General features: G+C 42.9%; 1 pseudogene; it reads left to right on the forward strand.

Annotated features, from left to right (window-relative positions):
* LOC111961148 (deformed epidermal autoregulatory factor 1 homolog) overlaps positions 1 to 13,962 on the forward strand; it is a 37,383-nt pseudogene extending 23,421 nt beyond the window's left edge.
* Positions 13,963 to 14,298: the final 336 nt, after the last annotated feature.

Genomic DNA, 14,298 nt, shown 5'->3' on the forward strand with positions numbered 1-14,298 from the left:
GGGTTCTGTTAGGCTCTACCCTGTGCTTTGACCTCTTTCTCCCCTCTCTCTCCAGATGAAATCTCGCGTCTTGTGACGGCCGGCCGCCCAACAACCTGCCCGCTTGACCCTATCCCCTCCTCTTTCTCCAGACATTTCGGAGACTCTCCCTTACTACTCGCTCATCAACTCATCTTGACCGCTGGCTACGTCCCTTCCGTCTTCAAGAGAGCGAGAGTTGCACCCCTTCTGAAAAACCTACACTCGATCCCTCCGATGTAAACAACTACAGACCAGTATCCCTTCTTCTTTTCTCTCCAAAACTCTTGAACGTGCCGTCCTTGGCCAGCTCTCCTGCTATCTCTCTCAGAATGACCTTCTTGATCCAAATCAGTCAGGTTTCAAGACTAGTCATTCAACTGAGACTGCTCTTCTCTGTGTCACGGAGGCGCTCCGCACTGCTAAAGCTAACTCTCTCTCCTCTGCTCTCATCCTTCTAGACCTATCGGCTGCCTTTGATACTGTGAACCATCAGATCCTCCTTCCCACCTCTCCGAGCTGGGCATCTCCGGCGCGGCCACGCTTGGATTGCGTCCTACTGAAGGTCGCTCCTACCGGTGGCGTGGCGAGAATCTGTCTCCGCACCACGTGCTCTCACCACTGGTGTCCCCAGGGCTCTGTTCTAGGCCCTCTCCTATTCTCGCTATACACCAAGTCACTTGGCTCTGTCATATCCTCACATGGTCTCTCCTATCATTGCTATGCAGACGACACACAATTAATCTTCTCCTTTCCCCCCTCTGATAACCAGGTGGTGAATCGCATCTCTGCATGTCTGGCAGACATATCAGTGTGGATGACGGATCACACCTCAAGCTGAACCTCGGCAAGACGGAGCTGCTCTTCCTCCCGGGGAAGGACTGCCCGTTCCATGATCTCGCCATCACGGTTGACAACTCCATTGTGTCCTCCTCCAGAGTGCTAAGAACTTGGCGTGATCCTGGACAACACCTGTCGTTCTCAACTAACATCAAGGCGTGACCGTTCCTGTAGGTTCATGCTCTACAACATTCGCAGAGTACGACCCTGCTCACGCAGGAAGCGGCGCAGGTCCTAATCCAGGCACTTGTCATCTCCCGTCTGGATTACTGCAACTCGCTGTTGGCTGGGCTCCCTGCCTGTGCCATTAAACCCTACAATCATCCAGAACGCCGCGACCGTCTGGTGTTCAACTTTCCAAGTTCTCTCACGTCACCCCGCTCCTCGCTCTCTCCACTGGCTTCCAGTTGAAGCTCGCATCCGCTACAAGACATGGTGCTTGCCTACGGAGCTGTGAGGGGAACGGCACCTCCGTACCTTCAGGCTCTGATCAGGCCCTACACCCAAACAAGGGCACTGCGTTCATCACCTCTGGCCTGCTCGCTCTCCTACCTCTGAGGAAGTCAGTTCCCGCTCAGCCCAGTCAAAACTGTTCGCTGCTCTGGACCCAATGGTGGAACAAACTCCCTCACACGCCAGGTCAGCGGAGTCAATCCCACCACTTCCGGAGACACCTGAAACCCCACCTCTTTAAGGAATACCTAGGATAGGATAAAGTAATCCTTCTAACCCCCCCCTTAAAAGAGTTAGATGCACTATTGTAAAGTGGTTGTTCCACTGGATATCATAAGGTGAATGCACCAATTTGTAAGTCGCTCTGGATAAGAGCGTCTGCTAAATGACTTAAATGTAAATGTAATGTAAGGCAAGGGCTGATTTCAAGGTTTACTGCTAACCTACAAAGCATTACATGGGCTTGCTCCTACCTATCTTTCCGATTTGGTCCTGCCGTACATACATACGTACGTCCGGTCACAAGACGCACGCTCATAATTGTCCTACCCATGTGAGAGACGCAGACTCGGTCTCAACTTTTAAGTCTTTACTGAAGACTCATCTCTTCAGTAGGTCATATGATTGAGTGTAGTCTGGCCCAGGAGTGTGAGGTGAACGGAAAGGCTCTGGAGCAACGAACTGCCCTTGCTGTCTCTGCCTGGCCGGTTCCCTCTCTCCACTGGGATTCTCTGCCTCTAACCCTATTAAGGGACTGAGTCACTGGCTTACTGGTGCTCTTCCATGCCGTCCTAGGAGGGGTGCGTCACTTGTGTGGCGCACCCTCCTGTGCTTTGGCGAAGTGGTGGGGTTAATGTTCTGTTATAATCTCCACCCGGCACAGCCAGAAGAGGACTGGCCACCCCTCATAGCCTGGTTCCTCTCTAGGTTTCTTCCTAGGTTTTGTTCTTTCTAGGGAGTTTTTCCTAGCCACCATGCTTCTACACCTGCATTGCTTGCTGTTTGGGGTTTTAGGCTGGGTTTCTGTACAGCACTTTGAGATATCAGCTGATGTAACCTCTACTCAAAGATCCTCTATTAGCATGTAAGAAGGGCTATATAAATACATTTGATTTGATTTGATTTGAAAMCYTTTTTGATCTACTCAAAGATCCTCTATTAGCATGTTTTACCACTTCTATAAAAATTGTCAACTATCAGGTACATAGCAAGAAGGTTTGAGTTCACKACTACTGAAACAGGACCCAGGTGGTAAATATAAAGATCCAGTCCATTTAAAAAAYTGGAGGCCCCTTACACTTACTTCAGTGTTGTGATGCAAAAGTTCTAGCAAAATACATAGCGCATAGAATTAACAAAGTATTGTCAGATATTATTAATCCTATTCAGACAGTTTTTTTTAACATATATAATATATGTGTGCCCGAAGTCCTTTTCTCATCCCTGCCATGGTCTGTGCACCATCACTGCAAACACCAATGCAGTTCTCCCACTTTAGCCCATTCTCAGTCAGGAAGCAGTCCAGCATTTTGAATAGCTCTTCAGCTGTGGCTCTGTCTCTGACATATTTACAAAWAAGTAGATCCTCTCACAGGGAGTTTGTCATGTCAAAACGTACATAAGCGATAAACAAACAGTCTTTGTTGCTGTCAGTTGCTTCATCGAACTGTAAGGCAAAACGTTTGTCTTTGAGTTTATCTACCAGCTGTTCTTYAAGATCGTTAGCAATGTCATTTATACGTCTGGCGACAGTGTCATTGGACAGAGGGATAGTTTTTATTTTTGCAGCACTTGCGTCATCCAGCATGACAGAGACCATGTCTAMTRCTGCAGGCAGTATCAGCTCCTCTGCTATGGAGTGTTTTTTTGTTGCACTGAGCAATTTGGTACGCCACCTTATATGATGCTAACAGTGCTCGCTGGTTTACTGAAGTAGCATTCACAAAGCGGGACGATTGTTGGCAATATTCGGCACGTTTTCGCTGAAAACGCTTATTTTCAACGCTTATCAGCGTGATTGGGGTGTAATGTCTTTAAGTGACGCCTTAATTTATTTGGCTTCATGCTGTCCGCTGCCAACATTTTTAGACACAGTAAACATACCGGTCTTTCCTCRTCTCCCACSGTAGTCACAGTGAAGCCAAGCGCTACATACGCGTCGTCATATTTCCTCGTCTTAGCTTTCGGGAGACTTACGTTTGTCTCATTATCTCCGTCTCTCTCCGCCTTTCTTTTCATCCCTGTTAAATATTTTTCCATGGTGTCTCTTAAGGGTTTGTTATCTGCACTTCANTGTTAAATATTTTTCCATGGTGTCTCTTAAGGGTTTGTTATCTGCACTTCAAATCTCCTGCTCTGTGCTGTGTGCTCTTGTTCGGTGCAAAAAAAAACTACTCCCTGCGGCAAAAAAAAGCATGTTCCCCGAGGTCACACGCTCCCCCCCTGGCATCGCTCCGAGCCCCCCCAGAGGGGCGCGCCCCACTATTTGAGAAGGACTGCACTAGCGGGACGCCTAGCCCTTACTCTTGGGATTTTACAAGACATAACACTAGCTCTGGTATTGTGACCTTTTAGGGCTAGGCGTCCTGCTAGTGGGACAACTTCCGGGGAAACTGGAGTGCGTGCAATTCAAATAAATAATCATAAARAATTATGGATTTTATCTCCTACCATATCTATTGTGTTATATTCTCCTACATTATTTTAACAATTCWACAAACTTCCAAGTGTTTTATTTCCAATGGTACCAATTATATGCTTATCCTGGCTTCAGGGCCTGAGCAACAGGCAGTTTACTTTGGGCACGTCATTCAGGCGGAAATTGAGAAAAAAGGGGCCTAGCCCTAAGAAGATTTTATAGACCATACTGTATCAGTGTGGTTTTTCATGTAACCTGGGGCACGATCATTTAAGATGTCAAACATATGATTACATTTCAGTTGGTCCACTCTGGACTCCAAAGGCAACAAACCCACCTCCCGGAATTCCTGTACCCCTATGTGGGTCGTAGTGGGGACATTCAGCATATACCTGATAACATTATTTTGCATGACCTGCATTCTCCTTTTCAGCTTTTTTGATAGCCCACTATACCAAGCAGAGCAGGCATAATMAAAATGACACTGAATCAAGGTTGAGACAAGCAGTTTATTAACTTTAATGTTAAACTATCTAGTGTTACGATGTAAAAATGTCTATTTGTTTGCCATTTTAGAAAGAATTATAGCAGCAATCAGGTCTTCAGAAGGGGATTGATCTAGGGAAACACCAAGRTAAGATACACTTGTTTTAGATTCAATCTCCTTGACTGCACAGTTTACCGTTATCTTGTCAGCCCTAAGCAATCTAYGTTTTGTTCCAAACAAAATTTATTCAGTTTTTCCGAAATGTAGTGGCAATTTGTTGTCAGACAACCAATCTCTAGCAAAATGCAATTCCTTACTCAGGGTCTCCTCTATGTAAACTGTATCCTTCCCTGATACCAGTATGGCTGAATCATCAGCATAAAGCAAGAGTTTGCACTTTACTGTGTATCGGGCAACATTAACGTATATAAGAAATAAGTGAGGCCCTAAAATTGATCCCTGCGGTACTCCACGGGATATTTATTTGGCCTCTGACAGAACATCACCAACATACATACTTGTGTTCTGTTTGGTCAGATAAGACCTAAACCAATTAACTGCTACAACATTTAGACCCATGCATTTCAGTTTCATCAGGAGAATATCATGGTCCACAGTGTCAAAAGCTTTCTGCAAGTCTAACATAACCATACCTGTATATTCCCTTCTCACGTTCCTGCAATGTGGCCAAAAAGCTGGACAAGGCAAGTATCAGTGGAATGACTGTTCTAAAGCCATATTGTAGTTGCATGAAAGAAGTTGTTGGCTCAAGTAGGTATCCCTCAAGTGATTAAAAATACTAATCTCTCAACTACTTTGGATAGGTTGCTGAGGATTGACACAGCTATGTTTCATACGATTTGTTTACTGCGTTCTTCTTGTGGGAAGTGGAACCCCGGGGCTGTTTGAGATCCTGTGGCGTAATGGTACACTACTAATAGAAGTTGGTACAATATGTGTTATCTATTTTTAGCCAGTGACACAAAGCCACTATCCTTGATGGATTTGGCAGAGAGGTATCCAGCGCATTGCGTTGTTTGTGTCTCATTAAGCTATAGGTGTAGATTGTTAACTTGTCCTTACCGATGGCAGCTGCAGAACAAGATCATTCCTGTGAACCTTTGCTAGGGTACAAGTTGTTAATGAAAGACTGCTATTAGTGTCCAGAGCAGATGGGTACGCTTCTTAACGGAGAGATGACCCTGGCCCACTGTGATGAGTGGTAAAGTGGAGAAGTGTAAAGGGAGTAGATTTGCAACCTTGCCTGCGTCATAACATAGAACATCATCAATAACCAGGTCAAGACTACAGGGATTTATCTTATGGGGATTTTTGAGGCCAATGTCCTTTAAAATTTCCACAGATTACGAGGTCGGATGTAAGTTAACGCATAGACGGCGGTGCTATATAATGTTGGGATTTGGCCTTATCCATTTTGTATCTCGYCTGGTTTCTACAGTTAATATAACCGTCATAATCTTGTTGTGGATTTGTCCTTCAGAATCTGGCCAGGTAGCGATCCCTTTTTTTATGAGGTCTAAGATCTCGGGAGTGATCTATTTCTCTGACCGCTGTTTGATTCAAATTTGTTTCATCGGAGCCAGAGAGTTGAGTGCAGACAGAAACAGATCTTTAAAAAGATACCAAGCTTGATCAATATCATCACAGTTTAGTACATGAGACCAATCCAAAATTCTTAGGACCTCTACAAAACTTTATTTTAAGTATAAGTTTAAGCATAGACCGTACCTTCATGTATATATTACCTGGCTCTAGTAGCATTTTGCGTGTCTTACGGGTACAGTAGGTTACCATATGTTCACTAAAACCAATATTTAAGACTCCTGACTTACAGACGTTCTCTTGAACGTAAACACATACAATAATCAAATCCAAAGTTGATTTACTGTCAATACACACCCGCGTTGGCTCAACAATCAGTTGTTTAGGTCCAAATAACTGATTAAAGTTATACAGGGCATTTACCAGTGTACTTTTCTTTGGTGATAACTGCACATTTGTATTAAAATCGCCAAGCAGAATACATTCTCTATCAGCAAATACATTGTGATCACAGCAATTAGATTCAAGTAAATCATAGCAATTATTCTGCTAAGGAGGCCGATAGCACAGACCAACAAGTATAGGGCGACATTTAGGAAGAAGTATTTCTACCCATGCAACCTCAAGAMCATCCATTTTTACATCTGAACGAGGGTTAAAATGCACATCCTTCCTAGTAAAAACACACACGCCGCCACCGTTTCGGTTTTGGTCAATTCTATGAACGCTATAACCCGGTAGCTCAACCTCATCGTCCTCGATTGACCCATCGAGCCATGTCTCAGTCACAGTAACTACTGCAGCACGTGTGTTAGAAGCAAGAAGTTTTAATTCCTCTAATTTCGGCAGCAGGCTCCATGCATTCACATGGATAAAATGAAGTCCTCTCTGATTGAAACAGTCCAACATGTCATTTTCTGTGCCCACTGCTGATACACAGACTATCTCATCTAGATTGCACTCATCATCCCTGCTTGTGTCCAGCATCCCAATGTTTGGCACTGCATTTAAACAGCATACATTGCAAACAAGCAAAATGTTACTTTGAGACTTTACAGCTTCATCATATGACAAAGGGGTTGATAGATCCATACTTTATGTGAACAAACAAATCACAAATGTCACAAGCCATCGCGTTTGAATTCTTCCTTTCGGTCTTACCACAGTTTGGACATAGTTGTTTAGCTTTCCTTGTGGTGTTTGGGACAGGATAGGGGTGTACATCGCCACAGGTAACAAGCAGCTTGTTGGAGTTAACACCGGTCTCAGYGACGCTGTGGCGTTTCCTGTGTACCTTCCCCAAGCGGCTCAGCTGTTCCCGAGGGAAGGTGATATCAGTTGCCGGTAAAGTTGTTCATGGCCGAAGTCAGTCAATAGTCAATCAATCAACAATGTAATAATACTTTTAGTAAAAATATTTGTGTTTAACTTACAGTCTGTACATACTATGCGATTAGACACTTTCAGAATGTATGTGAAACATCACAGCACAGTTGAARAATATATGGCACATTGAGAGGGCTGTTTACGAAGATAGGTGGGATGGAATGAGAGTAGCTGAGGGGTGGGTTTAAAAGCTCATGTTCATAATGAGTTATGACTGAAAACACGATGTATTAGGTATAAGTACTATCTATCTACATATAATGTGTCAAAATATCAAATTACTTTATTCTTGCTATGTAACTACTGTAAAATAAAAAGAGGGGGTGTAGTGGATGGGAAAAATATATATATATATATATTCAGGAGTAAACACATGCTTAACAAGTCACATAATAAGTTGCATGGATTCACTCTGTGTGCAATAATAGGGTTTAACATAATTTTTGAATGTCTACCTCATCTCTGTACCCCACACACACAATTATCTGTTAGGCCTCTCAGTCGAGCAGTGAATTTCAAACACAGATTCAAACACAAAGACCAGGGAGGTTTTCCAATGCCTCGGAAAGAAGGGCACCTATTGGTAGATGGGTTAAAACAATAAAAAGTAGACATTGAATATTCCTTGKAGCATGGTGAAGTTATTAATTCACTTTGGATGRTGTATCAGTACACCCAGTCACTACAAAGATACAGAAATCCTTCCTAACTTATTTGCCGGRGAGGAAAGAAACCATTCAGGGTTTTCACCATGAGGCCTATGGTGACTTTAAAACAGTTACAGAGTTTAATGGCTGTGATAGGAGGAAACTGAGGATGGATCAACAACATTGTAGTTACTCAACAATGCTAACCTAAATGACAGCATGAAAAGAAGAAAACAGATACAGAATAAAAATATTGCAAAACATGCATCCTGTTTACTAAAGTAAAACAAAAAAAGATATACTTCATGCCCTGAATACAAAGCGTTATGTTTGTGGCAAATCCAACACAACACATCAATGAGTACCACTCTTAATATTTTTATGCATGGTGGTGGCTGCGTCATGTTATGGGTATGCTTATCATCTGCAAGGGAGTTTTTTGGGATAAAAATKAATGCAATAGAGCTAAGCACAGGCAAAATCCTAGACACACTGGGATACTAACTCTCCTTTCAGCTGGACAATAACCTAAAACACAAGGCTAAATATACACTGGAGTTGCTTACCAACATGAMWTKRAWKKTKMMTGAGGGGCCTAGTTACAGTTGAGACTTAAAAATCTCTGGCAAGACTTGAAAATGGCTGTCTAGCAATGATCAAAAACCAATTTGACAGAGYTTGAATAATATTTTCAAGAATAATGTGCAAATATTGTAAAACMCAGGTGTGAAAAGCTCTTAGAGACTTACCCAGAAAGACTCACAGCTGTAATCRCTGCTAAAAGGGATTATTTTGTAAATAACATATTTTTGTATTTCAATTTCGATACATTAGCAAAAATGTTGAAAAACATGTTTTCACTTTTCATTATGGGGTATTGTGTGYAGATGGGTGAGAGAAAAAAAGTAATMMATTTTGKATTCAGGCTGTAACACAACAAAATGTGGAATTGGTCAAGGGGTRTTAATACTTTCTGAAGGCACTGTATACCTTTCCCTGTACCGCAGCCACGGATGTATCTCTCCACTCTCCCCCTCCTCCTCCTCCCTGCCGTGCCATTTGGACAATGTGTGGGGCAAGCTGTTATCTGGCCTAATTTCCTTCCTAGTTCCACCCACATTTCCCCTTTTTCCGACTCTTATTTTGAAGCATAAAATAGGGAATTAGGTCAGGAGTTATTAGGTGTGGGGCGAGGAAGGACAGCTATTGTGGGATTGACAACATTTCAGAAAGATGTTTTCTTCTGTTTTGTGCCTATTGAACATGACCTAGGGGAAATGCTGGGCATGTAGGGAKTTTTTTTTACTCATTTGGATTCATTTTAGTTTGACTTCAATGGTCTTCCCTCCTTCAGTGTACACTCACCCAGCCCWTCCAGAKTCAGATATCATTCCAGCACCCAGAAAGTCCGGGAGAAAAGAGCCTAAGGGGAAGAGAGCCTCAGAAGTCACTGAGATCATCATCAAGGTACAGTACATTGAGGGACCCTCTCTTTCACTCCCACTATCTCCTTTCCAGAAAACTCTCACTCACCTCACCTGCTCTAATTAGTTATTTCTTTGAGGCCATACAAGGTAAAAATGCATGGTCGGTCCCCAATGCCTACTTCCTCATTTCTGACCTCCTGGCTATTTACAACCACTGTAGTCTCTGTCTCTTTCACTCCCTCCCTCCCTCTCCCGTCTGTCTGTCTGTCTGTCTGTCTGTCTGTCTGTCTGTCTGTCCTGTCTGTCGTCTGTCTGTTGTCTTCTGTCCTGTCTTGTCTGTCTGTCTGTCTGTCTCTTGTCTGTCCTGTCTGTCTGTCTGTCTGTCTGTCTGTCTGTCTGTCTGTCTGTTCTGTCTGTCTGTCTGTCTGTCCTGTCTGTCTGTCTGTCTGTCTGTCTGTCTGTCTGTCTGTCTGTCTGTCTGTCTGTCTGTCTGTCTGTCCTGCTGTCCTGTCCTGTCTGTCTGTCTGTCACCCCACCCTTTCTCTCTTTCTACTCTTTTCCTCTCTCTCTCACTCACTCTTTCTCACTCTCTCTCTCAACCTCACTCTCGTTTCTCTCTCTTCTCTCTGCTGCGTTCCTTTCCATCCAGATCTCCCCCTGGAGGATAAAACTGTCAGGGCTGTTTGAAATATCACACCTGCTACTTGATACAAATAAACTATATGGAGATAAAGGATCAAACAACCTTGAAGCCGCAGGACCTTCTACCACCAGAGAGCCTTTGTTAGATAGAGAGAGAGACAGGGAACTATAACCCTTGCATGATATCAACAAAAAAGTCAGCGGTAACATGTAGTGCCTCTTGGTTCCCCTAGAGGTTCCCCTGGCGCCTCTTGATGGGATGTTGTTGTTGGGGTTTTTGTCGTTAGTAAGGAAAAGACTCGAAAGACTCGAAAGAACTATGCATGTGTACCTGCGTGGTAGAGATAGTCGTGTAGTGTGGTAGCGCTCGCACGGGCTCTGTAACAACGAATCAAACCTCTATTATGTCACGCTAAGTGTGACCTGCCTCACTTGATTTGCACTCTAGTTAATTTGCAAATCAATTATTTACCTTTTTTGGATTGTAATTCGATTCCATTCTGTGACTTTCTCTCCSACAGCATGTGTGTGAACTGTGTATGGGAGGCCATGAGCAAATGCACTGCACGCCACAAGGTCAAATACGGTTGCACCTTCTGTCAGARAAAGGTMAGACTTAACCCTCTACAGACTGTGTCTCAGGCCACTTAACTAAGTTCTCAGGGGTCGTGTCAGCTCTGACTTATTTCTCTGCTTTCAGTATTTAACTGTTGTTTTACAGAGCTGACTTAGCATAAAAGGTCTCTTAGGACCCATGAACATGTCAGGTCTTTACATTTTAGCAGACACTCTCATCYAGAGCGKYTTACAGTAGTGAGTGCATACAAAAWKAWAAATACTTAATAAAAATACACAGAAAATACTTAAGTACTACTATACTTTACTATTTATATTTTTGACAACTTTTACTCCACTACATTCTTAAAGAAAATAATGTACTTTTTACTCCTTACATTTTCCCTGACACCCAAAAGTACTCGTTACATTTTGAATACATAGCAGGACAGGACATAAGACATTTTAAATKATTWATACTTTTACTTTTGATACTTAAGTACATTTAAACCAAATACTTTCAGACTTTTACTCAAGTAGTATTTTACTGGGTGACTTTCACTTTTACTTGAGTCATTTTCTTTTAAAGGTACCTTTACTTTTACTCAAGTATGAAAATTGGGTACTATTCCACCACTGACATTTTCACACTTTTTCCATACTGGTCCCCCTTGGGAATCRAACCCACAACCCTGGGTTGTAAGCATCATGCTCTACCAACTGACCCACACGGGACCAGGTCATCAAATCTGCTGATTGGATCGCAGCCCACCACACACCCTACTAATGATCGCTTGTCTCTCTACTCTTGAGGGGGCGCGATTCATTCGGACAGTCTACTCTTAGGAACCAAAAACCAGACACAATCAGGGTAGTCTCCCCAGACAGACATGCTGCCTCACACAATTTAACAATATTTCATCATATACGATTGCCCAAGTGCCTGCGTCGGTTGGGCAGAGAAGAGTAGGCGGAAATGGAATGCACACAGGAAATCGTCCAGAGCCTTATCGGTTCATTTCCTGCCATAAAAATGTCAACTGGAAACAACATTGATGGAGCTCGCAGAYGATATTTTCAAAGAGTGCATTTCGCAAGTGAGTAGTTTGCATGCGCCTTTACAGCTAATGTTAGCGTTACAAGCTTATAACCACTGACAGCTAACATATTGTTTTCTTTCCCCTTTCAAAGTGGCCAAGAAAATCTGACATGATCCCCTGACCTAGTACTGTTGCCCTAGGTCTGGGATTTATTAGACTACAATCAAGGCAAAACATTACTTCCCACTACTGACTGCTTATCTTACTTCTTTACCCTGGCTTATTCTTATTGCAGGACTGGAGGAATCACCAGCACAACGACTGCCAGACCGGTGGGGCTGTGGCTGTCCAGGAGGATGTGTCCATGTCAACCATAGACACTCACAGACACCCAAACAGACTCTGTAAAAAAAGCTAAGCTCTCCTTTCAATACCGCAGCGACTTGATCATGGCTTCTGATTCTGACCTCAGCAAGTTGTAACGTAAGTGCTGGTGCTTCTCTTTGAACGCATGGACGATAGTCGCTAGACTTTGTCATGCCCCTAGAACATGTAGAGTATTTTATGACAGCTGGGATTTTTTTTTTTACACCAAACTGAAATGTTGCTGAATGATATTACATTGTCTCCTGTCTGAAGAAAAAACATTTGAAACCCCTAAAAACACTACATTACACCAATGGGACTCATTCCTCTTCAGATGATCAAAGACAATTATTTGAAGAGCAGTGTTAGCCTCCCTCAACAGACTTTGGTCTCTGGTTCGATTTATATATTTGTCATGGAAACCTACAGATATTGAATGACTGCGTATGTTTCATGTTAAGTCTACTACTCCTGTGAACCAGATTTATAAACCCACAGAATGCCTGTTACTGAAAAATACTAATGCTCTATAAGTGCCGATTTACTTAAATTATATATTTTCTATGTTTTTTTATTTATGTATTATGTTGGCTCTGTTCTGCATTAAATGGAGCAGGAAAGGCAGGTATGCTACAATAGGTCTGAAAAGAACCTATGAGAATGAAATAAAACACCAAATGACCTTGTCAATTGTCCTCTTGCTAGTTCCCAGTGATTGCATGCTGTGAGAGATTGAGTGATGTAATGACCTATATAATTCTGMAGTCACATTCATATGTAATGAGTAATGACCCTACTTGTCATTTGACATATTTTCAATGTAACTTGCAAACTGCAAAATTCATTTCAAACCAGCTTGGTCTGTGTGTGACTGGGTGAGAATATGTTTTGAGTACATTGCGACACATTATCAATATTGTAAATGCATTTTCAACAAATTTGAGATGTGTACATTTCCAGTAGGAAATTGACTTGAGGTAGTGAACGAACTGTGTCCAGAGTCAGAAAGGCATGCATGGCGAGAGTTGTCTGATATGTAGGCAATTTCCATCCACCCACCCACTGTCTCTGTGGACTTATCGTTGTGTACTTATCGCTAAGTGTATGAATGCCATGGTTATTATTTAATCGACAGTGCACATTAGTGAGATTATCTGAGCTTTTCTCATTGATAGCTGTCAACTGCCACACAGCTGCACTGATGTGGATTAAACCCTGGATTAAAGTGGTCAACTGCGTTATAGAGGGGAAGTTGTTGTGTAATGTTGTTCAGTACAACATGCTATCTTTCTGTGAAGACCAACTGGTATACACCTCCACTATTCACTTGAGAACTGGTGTGAAAAACGAGGGTCAATTTGACCAACAGCTACCSGTCCAAAAGAGGGTCCATTACATTGATTTATTGGATTGCCTGTTGAGAGATTGGAAGAGTTTTGAGATCTCCTTATGAAGTAATCCACAGCAAGCTCTACAAACAGGCTATGAAATTATATGACGTCATCCAGTATATGATTTTATTTTTATTTAACCTTTATTTTAATAGGGAACACCTATTGCGACCTAGGTCTTGGAGTGAAACATTTTGTGTCCWCTGTGTCTCTACATGTAGCGTGTTGTTTCCTGATTATTGTGTTCGGGGACTTTGCTCTCAGGGAGGGGACTGCTAGAAGAAGAACAGAAAGAAGGGAACACATTGCTACTTTGGCACAACGTCTAGAAACTACGTGTGCAAGGTCATTATCAGCTTAGTGCACCCTGAGAGCAGAGACGCCTAGCTTGTGCATGAGTATAAAGAGTGCTGAAGGGGAAGCACCCATTCAGAGCTTCTGACAGACTAGTACTTTGAGTATTGAGATTGYTGTCTCCGGGCGATATCAATAAAGATCTGTTCACTTAACTTTGACTTGGAGTCCTTAGTGTTAATTTCCCTGCTCAACGTGCTTTAGGCATGCTGCAAGGAGGCATGAGGACTGCAGATGTGGCCAGGGCAATAAATTGCAATGTCCGTACTGCGAGACGCCTAAGACAGCGCTACAGGGAGACAGGACGGACAGCTGATCGTCCTCACAGTGGCAGACCACGTGTAACATCACACCTGCACAGGATCGGTACATCAGAACATCACACCTGCAGGACAGGTACAGGATGGCAACAACAACTGCCTGAGTTACACCAGGAATCCTGATGTCTTCTCTGGAATGTTTACCGTTGCTTCGATTTCATCACCTTATTG

This window comes from Salvelinus sp. IW2-2015, linkage group LG4q.1:29 (genome assembly GCF_002910315.2).
Source record: "Salvelinus sp. IW2-2015 linkage group LG4q.1:29, ASM291031v2, whole genome shotgun sequence".
In the NCBI taxonomy this organism is placed as follows: Eukaryota; Metazoa; Chordata; class Actinopteri; order Salmoniformes; family Salmonidae; genus Salvelinus; species Salvelinus sp. IW2-2015.